Consider the following 12,734-nt stretch of genomic DNA (forward strand, 5'->3'; position numbering starts at 1 on the left):
GTACGTGATCCTTTACCTCAAGGTGATAATTCCGAGTCGATCTAAGAGTTCCAATGAAGGTGCAGAGAGAACCGTTTCGAGAAGTTTGTTCCGAACATCAATGTTACCCGATGACTGGAGCGGATTGGTGGCTCCAGCAATGTAACTTGTTCTTCGTCAATCTTAAGATGTCCTCGAAGCTGAAGTGAGAGTTAAAAGCAATCACTCGCACTGTTGAGCATGGCCCGTCTCTCTAAGATCGGCTGGTTGACTCCGAGAGGCCGAAGTGTCCTTGTCCAGCTCCGTACTGTTTTCGTCCATCATGGTTTCACCTCCTCGAATAAACGTCTTCTTACATCCACGGGTTACACGTCGAAGTACACGTCTCAAACCCGTCACACCTTGATCTAGCCAGTGTATGGCAACGTATCAAAATTGATCTAAAACGCTGGCGTACGCTGGACTATTGATGTTTTTTTCCGTTTTGGGTGTATTCATAACGAGTTGGATGTATGCATAACGTACACAGAACGTTTCGATGACTTATAGATACCTTTACCAACGAATGCTTAGCATGTTGTCGGCGTTCACAACTTATGCCCAACGATAGTCTAACTTATGCATAGCACGGCAGTGTATCGCCGACGATCACGTGGCGTAGCCTATTAAAAGGCTGCCGCTCGACGATTCAAATCATAACCACACTAGACATCGAAGTGTCAACATCACCGTCAAGCCGAATAAGAAAAAAAAAAAAACCATGGATTCAGGAACACTGATGGGTTCCTCCTGTGAAGCCCATTTTTATATTCCAATTCCCCTAAACGCTGCCAATACGCCATTATACGGTAGCTGTAAGTTAGAAACACGTTCAGTAAGTTCTGTGTATGTCCGGAAGACGTCAAATACGTCAATATGCGTTGGAGATACGTTACACATAGGTTCAAAGCACGTTACTCATAGGTTAGAAATGTTACGGTTACGCTCGACATTACCTCGACATATGAGTAACTTACAAGTAACGTGTGTCAACGATCGGATAACGTGCCTACAATTTATGGCCAGCGTATGCGGAACGTGTGAGTCATACTACGACAAATGCCAGCGTGCTCTTAACGTATACAAAACTTACCCATAACGTTTTCGACATGGGCCAGCGTACTCGCCAATTTTTTCTTACGTCAGCATACGATGGCTAAAATGTCAAGGTGTGACAGCCCCTTTCGACTCAGGCCGAATCAGGATTCGGACCTGAACCAACATCAAATCTGCTTGTTCTCGTCACACAACTTTTTGATACAGCAACATCGATCTCTTCCAAGACGGTTCAACGGTGAAGAATCACTTTTTATCAAATCTCAAATCCAGACCAAAAATCTAATGCTTTTGTCCGTGTCACATACCCAAGCTCTCCACCAAATTTTGTCTGAATCCGGACACTTTTTGAGATGTTTTGTTCACAAACAGACACAGACAGAAGTGAAAACATCATCTCCATTCACTTTAGATTGCGAAGGTAACAAACAGACAACAAACAGGAATGAAAATGTAACCTCCAACCATCCATCCACCTTCGGTGGCAGAGGGAACTATAAGAGCACTGGGTGGAGCACGTAGCTCTGCCAAGCTGAACAGTTTACATTTGGTATCCCACTGAGAGCCTGGATCTGGATCCAAAGCTGAAATAAAATCGAACCTGCTTGTTCTCGTCACCTAACCAACTCATCCTCCGAGTTTCATCATAAACTCATCCACAACTTTTTAGGATATCATGATATTGTTGCGGGCCGGGGGTCGGTGGTGAGAACGACCGCCAGGTGGGGAAGTTTACGCCGTCTCCCACCGGTCTCCCCAGAATTATAGGCCGTCGCTCCAGATAACTTCGAAGCCGGCGGGTCGATTAATCGACCGTGAAACGCCAATATCTCAACCGCGTGGCGTAGGGTTAATTGTCCAGATCCCAATATACCGAAATAACCACGCAATCTTGGCTACCGTGGATTCACGCCCTCAGAACGTCTAGCCAAACCGCATCACTCTACCAGCTACGGTGGAGTATGAACTTCCACCTTCCAACTCCGGCTCGGATGCAGTCGAGCGGGCCTGCCCAGGACGTTCCGGCTACGATTAACGGAGTCTCGGGGATAAAACCCCGTCTGAACTCAGACCCGGACCATGCCAGACAAAATAATGAAAGGATGAAAACGAACTGGGAACATTTCTAATAAATTTATTTGCAGTAAATAAAAGACAAGAGAGGCGAGGCTTAAAGCGAATATTCAATGCAAGTATTTACAATGTGCAAAAACACTTATGCAGTTCCACTTACACCAGACAAAAGGAAGGGACCTGTCTCACACGTACTTACCAGCATAACTAACTTTGGGACCTGAATGTTGAGTGCGCATGGTTTCCAGATTCGTAACAATATAAATCGTTTTCAGCCCTATTTCTCACTGGTTGTAAATCACTTTAAAAATTCTCATATCCCGATCCGGATCTTCACCAAAATGGAATCAATTCTTCCTGATCACATATCCAACCGGTCCACTCAATTTCATCCAAATCCGTCCACAACTTTGAAATATCCTGTTCACAAACAGACAGGGGTGAAAACATAACCTTCAGTGGCAGAGGTAATCAATAGGATGTTGACCAAGGTATGTAAAGGAACGTTGAACTGTTGAGTCATCATCAGAACAAAAGAGAACGATGGGTTAACGCAGGGGTCGGGAACGTGTGGCTCGCGAGCCAGGTATGGCTCTTTTGATGATTGCATCTGGCTCGCAGATAAAATTGGAGTTTGAAACTTGGAAAGCCCAATATTTCTCGCAGAAGCTTCACCTATAGTTTGAATGGTGTCGTGCTTCATTCACGTGCAGGGCTGAACTTGGCAGAAGGAGAGAAGAAAAAACACCTCCGAATTGTCTGAAGCGGTTTTTGTTTCGTCCAGTCATTCGGCCGACGCGAGTAGTGATTTCGGTTCCTCCAATGACGTGCCGCCGCCGAGACGCGTCACGGAATTCATCTCGACCAATCACGCGCCACCGCTGAGGCGACTCGTGATTTCGGTTCCTCCAATGACGTGCCGCCGCCGAGACGCGTCACGGAATTCATCTCGACCAATCACGCGCCACCGCTGAGGCGACTCGTGATTTCGGTTCCTCCAATGACGTGCCGCCGCTGAGACGCGTCATGGAATTCATCTCGACCAATCACGCGCCACCGCTGAGGCGACAGCATCCCAGAGTCGGCCGGCCGCGCCGCACCTCTTGAGTATGTCAGCCCGTGCGCAGCCCAGCCAGACTCACTTGGGTCAACATCTCCCTCTCTCTCATTTGCTCAAAGCTAACCCTTCGACGAAGAAGATGGCGAAAAGAAAAAAAGATGAGGAGTATCGTACATTTCAGGACGAATGGGCCGAAGAATTCGCCTTTGTGGAGAGAGCAGGTTCTGTGGTGTGTCTAATTTGCAATGACAAAATTGCATCGATGAAATGGTCGAATATAAAGCGGCACTTCGACACGCGCCATGCTACCTTTGCATCAAAATACCCTGCGGGAGACAGCAGAAAGAAAGCGTGTCAAGAGCTACTGAGCAGGTTGCAAGCCAGCCAGCAGCAACTCCGCGTATGGACCCGGCAAGGTGACTATAATTCCGCCAGCTTTGCAGTATCTTTAGCAACAGTGAGGAACGGAAAACCATTCACAGATGGCGACTATGCAAAAACGTTCATGCTGGATGTCGCCAATGAACTTTTTGATGATCTTCCGAACAAAGACAAGATAATCAAACGGATACAAGACATGCCTCTGTCGGCAAGAACTGTTCATGATCGTACCATCATGATGGCAAACCAAGTGGAGGAAACGCAAGTAAAGGACATAAATACAGCGCCGTTCTTTTTCCCTGGCTTTGGATGAGTCAACAGACGTAAGCCATTTGTCGCAGTTCAGTGTGATTGCAAGATATGCTGCTGGTGATACACTGTGCGAAGAAAGTCTTGCTGTTCTGCCAATAAAAGGGTCCACAAGAGGTGAGTATTTATTCAAGTCTTTCATGGAGTTCGCTCAAGAAAAAAAATCTACAAATGGATAAACTTATCTCAGTGTGTACTGATGGTGCTCCGTGTATGGTGGGGAAAAACAAAGGATTTGTGGCGCTTCTCCGTGAACATGAAAATAGACCCATCCTAAGTTTCCATTGCATTCTACACCAGGAGGCACTTTGTGCTCAGATGTGTGATGGGCTGCTTGGCGAAGTGATGTCGCTGGTCATTCGTGTGATCAACTTTATTGTTGCCCGAGCCTTAAATGCTCGCCAGTTTAAAACACTGCTGGATGAAGTTGGAAATAACTATCACGGTCTGCTTTTGCACAGCAATGTGCGTTGGTTGTCAAGAGGGAAGGTGCTTAGCCGTTTTGCGGCTTGCCTGAACGAAATCCGGACTTTCCTTGAAATGAAAGGGATTGAGCATCCTGAGCTAGCCGAAACTGAGTGGCTCCTCAAGTTTTACTATCTCGTGGATATGACTGAACATCTGAACGAGCTCAACGTGAAAATGCAAGGCATTGGAAATACAGTGTTATCCCTTCAACAAGCCGTGTTTGCTTTTGAAAACAAGCTGGAGCTCTTTATCATGGATCTTGAAACAGGTCGTTTACTACATTTTGAAAAACTGAGACAATTTAAAGATGCATGCACAGCAAGTGAGCCCACTCAAAACTTTGATCTCCACCAGTTAGCTGGCTTCACATCCAGTCTCCTACAGTCATTCAAAGCACGCTTTGGAGAATTTCGTGAGCACACTCGTCTTTTTAAGTCCATCACCCATCCAAACGAGTGTTCACTGAACACAGCCGACCTGAGTTACATTCCTGGTGTCTCCGTCAGAGATTTTGAAGCAGAAGTGGCTGACCTGAAGGCCTCAGACATGTGGGTGAATAAGTTCAAGTCACTGAATGAAGATTTGGAAAGAATCGCACGACAGAAAGCAGAGTTGGCGAGCAAGCACATGTGGACAGAAATGAAAAAACTTCAACCCGAAGACCAGCTGATTATCAAAACTTGGAACGCGCTTCCTGTCACATACCTCACACTGCAGCGTGTGAGTATTGCTGTATTGACCTTGTTTGGATCTACGTATGCATGTGAGCAGTCATTTTCACATCTTAAAAACATCAAGTCCAACCTACTATTACGTCTAACGGATAAAAGCCTCAACGCTTGCAAGAAGCTTAACCTCACCAAGTACCAACCAGACTACAAAGCCATCAGCAAATCCATGCAGCACCAGAAGTCCCATTAATGGTGAGTATTATAACAACATTATTTAAAAGAATAAATTCAGAGGCTTATTATACTCACATTTAGTTGAATTCAGTCTTAAAATATATTATATGGCTCTCACTGAAATAGATTTCCAAATATTTTGCTTTAATGGCTCTCTGAGTCAAAAACGTTCCCGACCCCTGGGTTAACGCCTCAAATGTCAGCTTCTCACTTCCCTTCATGGACTTGGCTGCCGCCGCACATCGACACTTTCCGTCAGAGTTCATCCCATGGTGGGACTATACTGTCGCTTCACTGGAATTGGCGAGAGAAGCAACATCTATCTCTTCCAAGACGGTTTATTGGAAGGATCATATCATTACGATTGACTTTTAGCTCACCTGGCATGTAGTTATGGGGAGCTTATGGGATGGCACATCATCCGTCCGTCCATCCGTCCACAAATACTTTCAACTTCTCTGAAACTGCACATGCGATTTTGATGAAATTTTACCACAACGTTTATCCAAAGTTTGTTCACGCCATAAAAAAAAAAATAATCGGGCCCTTGAGCGATTTACGGGGGTTGCCCCCCAAAATAGGTATTTCCATTCTGCTCAGAAACTACACATGCAATTCTGATGAAGCTTGAACACAACCTTCATCACCCGTGACGTACCAAAGTTTGTTCACAGTCTTAAAGAAAAAAATTCAGGGTCTGACGGGGTCTTTAGGGAGTTTGAGTGACTGTTGCTTCTGATTCAGGTGACCTTCAGAGCAGCCGGTCCTATTTTTAGATCTTCGTGGAGGATCTCTAAGTCTTTCGCACGTTGTTGTTCTTCATCTTCTTCTTGTGGACTTTTTTGTTTCACTGCCTACAGTTTTCATCGAAACTTCCTGAAACTTGGCAAATATATGTAAAAATACCCTGCGCAGACAGTAACCATCTCAGATTTTGAAAATTCCTCCCAGACAAAAAAAAGTTATGACGTCAAAGCATCTCTGCTAATGGAAATCGCCTAAAAAATTATCTCCGAAACCAGGCAAGCTTTTTTAATTCTGTTAGCGGGAATCGAACAGGGCATTAGCAGAGATGGATTACCGCACATATGATACATCACTATAACGTCATATCAATTTTTATGATGTCATTCCTGTTTTTTGTTTCACAACCCAGAGTTTTCATCGGATCTTCGTGAAACTTGCCATGTATATTCAGAAAGCCCACACACAGGCAATAACCATCTCCGATTTTGGAAATTCTCCCGAGAAAAAAAGTTGAGTCATAATATCGCCGCTAATGGAAATCACCTATACCATTATCTCCGAAACTCGGCAAGCTGTTTGAATTTTGTAAGCGGGAATCAAGCCGGGCATTAGCACAGATAATTTATCGCAAACCTGATACATCACAATGACATCATATTCGTTTTTATGATGTCATCATGAAGAGGATGAGGATCTAAGCTCATTTGAGCTTGTTTATCTGATGAAACGTTTCATTTGGATGGCACAGCCTCGTGAGTGCGCCAAGCCTCGGCCTCGCGTCAGGTGTGCTCACATCTTCTTTGTTTATTAGACATCCTACGGATGTAAAGAAACGCTCGTTTCACTCTGAGCATGTTGCACATCATGTGCAGCGAATTTCACCTCCCTACGCCTTCTATTTACAATTTTTTTTAATGTTTCTGTTCACTGCCATTGAGACTCAGTTTGCAAGTCACCATCTACAATGCCAATAGAAGAGACATAATTACTCTTTAATGGAAAATGCTGAGTATTTTTTATCCTCAAAAATAGACCTGAATAAACACACATTACAATTCGTGTTAACAGATTGGCCTTTAACCCCCTACTGGCCCATTCAAATGGTCCTTGTGAAGGGGGACAGACAAATACAAACTGTGCTTCACATTATTAGAAGATAGATGTCTTCAGATACCATTTATGCTTCAAAAAAAAACAAAAGAAACACAGAATTTGGATAAGGACTCCATGTGAATGGGACTCAGCGACATTTGTTTCTGACTTGGGGTGTATTTTACGGAAGCCCGAATGTTATTCAACCTTTTTGTTTTAATATAAACGTTTTTTTTTGTTTGAACAAATGTTTATAATTTTAGGCCAGATATTAAAACGATATCGACCAATTCAAATAGAACTAGAGGGGGAGCACTCTGTAGAGTGCAAAACCTCCGCCGCTAATACTGCTAGGTCACTCAAGTGAACCTGATATCCTATTCATTCAATTTGACGTCAACAGTACTCACAGAGTTATAGTTTGCAACTTTCCCTTTGACATACTCAATTCATTAGTCATCACGAGATTCCTTGAGACAGAAATTGATTTTACGTGGGTATATCCACCTGAAGTTCCAAAATCAGCCACAATTATAGTTTTGGCATGTTTTTTTTTTTGTTGGAAATCACTTATAACATGTAGAAATGCAAAAAAAAAATAAAAAAAAAATCGAAATTTGGTTGAAGAAAAATTTGCAATTTTTTTTTTCTCTAACAATTTTTTTTTTGGGGGGGGGGGTGTGCAAATCACTTAAAACATGTAGAAATGCAAAAAACAGAAATCGAAATTTTGTTGAAAAAAAAAAATTGTAAAAAAAAATTTTTCTCTAACAATTTATTTTTTGGGGGTGTGGTGAATTGAAGGTCGTGACGTGTGATCACATGTTGCCCGGCTCGAGCACAGAAGAGATAAAGCTGAGGCTCGGCTCGGTCGGGGGGATTGTCCCAGGGGCATTGTCGTTTTATGTCGGCGGCTCACTTGGTGCTCATTGAATGGTGAGAATACTGATTGATATACAATACTGATTTATTTTGCGGTGATTAGTTGCGCGTGTATACCTTACTGCTTATGTACTCCATGCTGCGTCTATTTCCTGGTGTGCCCGTAGAAGCGGCTCCAATCAAATGGAATAAAGCCTAAACTCTGAAGGTTCTTCTCTCGTCTTCATTTCAATTTATTCCATTTGGTTTTCTCGGCTCTCTCAACCAACGATGGACAAGATCTGCAAACCAGAGAGGTTCGACGCAGACCCAAACGCGACTGACTCAGAAATGAAATGGTCGCATTGGTTCCGTTCCTTCTCACACTATCTGACCATCATCGAAGAGGGAGCTGACAAATTGGCCGCCCTCGTGAATCATGTCTCGCCCGGCGTATACAGGCTCTTCTCGGAGTGTGACACCTACGAAGCAGCGATCAACGTGCTGCAGGCGCTCTACGTGAAGCGCAAGAACGAGGTATACATACGACATCTTCTCAACACACGCAGGCAAGCAGCCGGGGAGACAATCGATCAGTTCCTGCAAGCTCTGAAACAGCTGGGAAAAGACTGCAGCTTCCGGGCCGTAAACGCCGAGGAACACCGAAATGAAGCGACCCGGGAGGCATTTATCCAAGGACTTAGATCAGCCCACATACGGCAAGGCTTATTAGAGAAAGCGCAACCCACTCTTGAAAAGGTAGTCGATCAGGCTCGAGCGATGGATACGGCTCAGCAGCAATCTGAGTCATTTGGGACACCGATGCTGCTAATGAACGCTGCTACGGTGGGAACTCAAGGAACCCCACAGACACAGACACAGCCAGAAACAGGGGATGGAGAGACACCCGAGGAGCCGGATACCCAGACCACGTCAAACTCCTCAGCAACTGCTCCGGTTGGTAAATGCTTCTTTTGTGGGTACAAAAGACACCTCCGCCACAAATGCCCCGCATGAATTGCGACAAGAAATGGCATTATGCCAGGGTATGTAAATCTACTCTAAGGAGAAATAAACCCACTTCTGCGGCTCTCTACTCGCAAAAGAAACTAACTGCAGCCTCCCCGGGGAATCTATCCAAGGCTATCATCAACGTACGAATTAACGGGCATAAGGCTGAGGCACTGATTGATACCGGTAGCTCTGAAAGTTTCGTCAACAGCTCGCTAGTGAAGGGCAGGAAATGGAAAATCCACCCGACAGACAATACGGTATGCATGGCCGCCACATCACTACAGTCCCGCGTACGAGGGTACTGCAATGTTGAATTGGACGTAAAAGGGTACACGCATCGGGATGTAAGGGTACTGGTGCTTCGTGATTTATGCGCAGACGTAATTCTGGGTCATAATGTCCTCAAGCAGCACACGAGCGTCAAAATACCCTTTGGAGGAAGCAAACCTCGTCTAATTTTAAATGCTTTGACCACCGCCGAGGTAACGTCCCCCCAGCTGTTCGCTAACCTGTCGCCGGTCTGCAAACTGATAGAGATCAAATCGCGGCGATATACCACTGCTGACATGAATTTCATCACTTCAGAAACCAAGCGATTACTGGAAGAAGGAATTATAGAACCGAGCGATTCGCCATGGCGCGCACAGGTGTTGGTGACCAGCAGCCAGAACCATAAGAAACGAATGGTTGTCGATTATTCCCAAACGGTCAATCGCTTCACCCAACTCGACGCCTACCCCCTGCCGCGCATAGACGAGATGGTCGAATGCGTGGCCAATTATAAGATATTCAGCAACATCGATTTGCGAAGCGCCTATCATCAAATTCCCCTCCGAGAGGAAGACAAACCTTACACCGCATTCCAGGCAGGTAGGCGCCTCTTCCAATTCAGGAGGATTCCATTCGGTGTCACGAATGGAGTAGCTTGCTTCCAACGGGTTATGGACGACATCATCTCAGATGAAAACCTCAGACACTTTTGTTTACGTGGACAATGTCACAGTGTGTGGAAGGGATCAGGGGGAACATGACATGAATCTGGACAGATTCTTTGGCATTGCTAGAAAATATAATCTGACTCTCAACTACGAGAAATGCATATTCTCGGCAAGGTCAATTGACCTTCTCGGCTACACGATAGCCGACGGCACGATTAAGCCTGATCCTGAACGATTGCGCCCACTTCGTGAGCTACCCCCACCTCAGGACCTGCAGACAATGCGCCGGGTGATCGGCATGTTCGCTTACTATGCGAGATGGATTTCGCAATACTCCGAGAAAATACATCCCCTAGTGCATTGCAAAAACTTTCCACCAGATGCCGCTGTTGTAACAGCTTTCCACAACCTCAAAGACGATATCAGTAATTCCGTGGTATTATCGATCGATAGCTCGGTGCCCTTCGTGGTGGAGACAGATGCTTCAGATCACGCGATAGCTGCTACGCTTAATCAGTCTGGGCGACCCGTCGCGTTCTTCTCGAGAACTCTCTCTGGAAGCGAGCAGAGACACTCGGCAATAGAGAAGGAGGCGTATGCCATCGTCGAAGCGCTGCGTAAATGGAGACGTTATTCACTGGGAAACCACTTCACGCTCGTTACGGACCAACGATCCGTGGCATTCATGTTTGATGGGAAAAATAACGGGAAAATTAAGAATGAAAAAATTATGAGATGGCGGATAGACCTAGCTTGCTATAGTTACGACATTGTTTACCGGCCCGGGAGGGAAAACCCTGCTGCAGACACCTTCTCTCGGGTCTACTGCTCGGCGACAATCAGTCGGGCTTTGCAAGACCTCCACGTGTCTCTGTGCCACCCGGGGGTAACCAGAATGGCACATTTCGTGCGCAGACAGAACCTGCCCTATTCTATTGAAGATATTAAACAAATGAATGCTTCATGCCCTGTTTGTGCTGAACTAAAACCCAGATTCTATGGTGCGGCTCCTGGCAGATTGATCAAGGCCACTTCTCCCTTCGAGAGACTAAATATCGACTTCAAAGGGCCCCTACCGACCGAGACAGACAACAGATACATATTCACTGTTGTTGATGAGTATTCAAGGTTCCCTTTCGCGTTTCCGTGCTCGGATATGACCTCGGGCACTGTCGTGAAATGTCTGTCTGACCTCTTCGCTATGTTTGGGAAACCTTCGGACATACATTCAGACAGAGGGCCGTGTTTCATGTCGGCCGGGCTAAAACAATTCCTATTAGAGCACGGCATAGCAACTAGTCGAACGACGGGTTACAACCCACAGGGTAATGGGCAGGTGGAGCGGTATAACGGAGTCATTTGGAAAGCTGTAACTCTGGCGTTAAAATCAAGAGGACTGGGCCCCGAGCGGTGGGAGGTTACCCTTCCCGACGCTCTGAATTCCATACGCTCATTGCTCTGCACGTCCACCAATGCAACTCCTCACGAACGAATGTTTACTCACCAACGACGTTATGTTGACGGCCAATCGGTGCCCAACTGGCTAACCCATCCCGGAACAGTGTTCATGAAATGCCCGGCACGACAAAGCAAGTATGAACCCATAGTGAAAGAGGTCGAACTCATCGATACTAATCCAGCGTATGCTCATGTCAGGCTCCCGGATGGCAGGGAGACCACTGTGTCGGTTCGCCATTTGGCTCCCTCAGGTACTCCTCCCTCAGGTACACCACCATCTGGCACACCTCCCTCTGACATCCCCTCCCCAGGTGTTCCCCCCCCCAGGGACTCCACCCGAGAAGGGTGACGACGGAGCTACCGCGTTCCACCCGAGAGCGATCGGGGAGTCATCTCCGGCACGAGTCGAGACTCACCAAGAGGATCGGAAGCCTCCCTCAAGTGAAACCGACATCTACTCCCGGAGAGGCCGACGAATAATACCCCCTCGCCGACTCAATCTGTAAAGGGGATTATCGGCATCCTCGATGCTCATGCTCCTATATGCTAGTTACATAATATATCGATGCTCATTACCATGCTCCTACAGCTCAAAATAATCCTCACTGCTTGGCATGTATGCTTCTGTAGTTTAGATAGTTCGCGTTGCTTGAAATGTATACTCCTGTAGCGCTGAAGTAATCAAGGTGCGTTAGCTGGGCCTCTAGTTACATTTTAAAGACGGGGAGAATGTGGTGAATTGAAGGTCGTGACGTGTGATCACATGTTGCCCGGCTCGAGCACAGAAGAGATAAAGCTGAGGCTCGGCTCGGTCGGGGGGATTGTCCCAGGGGCATTGTCGTTTTATGTCGGCGGCTCACTTGGTGCTCATTGAATGGTGAGAATACTGATTGATATACAATACTGATTTATTTTGCGGTGATTAGTTGCACGTGTATACATTACTGCTTATGTACTCCTTGCTGCACCTGTATTCCCTGATGTGCCTGTAGAAGCGGCTCCAATCAAATGGAATAAAGCCTAAACTCTGAAGGTTCTTCTCTCGTCTTCATTTCAGGGGGGGCTGGAAATCACTTAAAACATGTAGAAATGCAAAAAAAAAAAAAAATCAAATATTTTTTCAAATTGGCCGCCATAGAGGCCATATTGGATTTTGAACCAAGTCCAAAATCTAATGGCATGATCCTTGGACCATCCCTAATCCCCCACCAAGTTTCGTCGAAATCCGTCGAGGAGTTTTTTCCGTAATACTGTTCACAAACAAACAAACAAACAAACAAACAAACAGAAAGGGGTGAAAACAGTAACCTCCATCCATCTTCGATGGCGGAGGTTAAAAATGTGAGGGGGAAA

At 45.8% G+C, this 12,734-nt stretch overlaps 1 protein-coding gene across 3 annotated transcripts in view; it reads right to left on the reverse strand.

Annotated features, from left to right (window-relative positions):
* Nucleotides 1–12,734, reverse strand: part of ADCK1 (aarF domain containing kinase 1) — a 123,628-nt gene that overhangs the window by 110,584 nt on the left and 310 nt on the right. The window lies entirely within an intron of this gene.

This window comes from Eptatretus burgeri, chromosome 2 (assembly GCF_056783735.1).
Source record: "Eptatretus burgeri isolate ZD-2024b chromosome 2, Ebu_testis_v1, whole genome shotgun sequence".
Taxonomy (NCBI): Eukaryota; Metazoa; Chordata; class Myxini; order Myxiniformes; family Myxinidae; genus Eptatretus; species Eptatretus burgeri.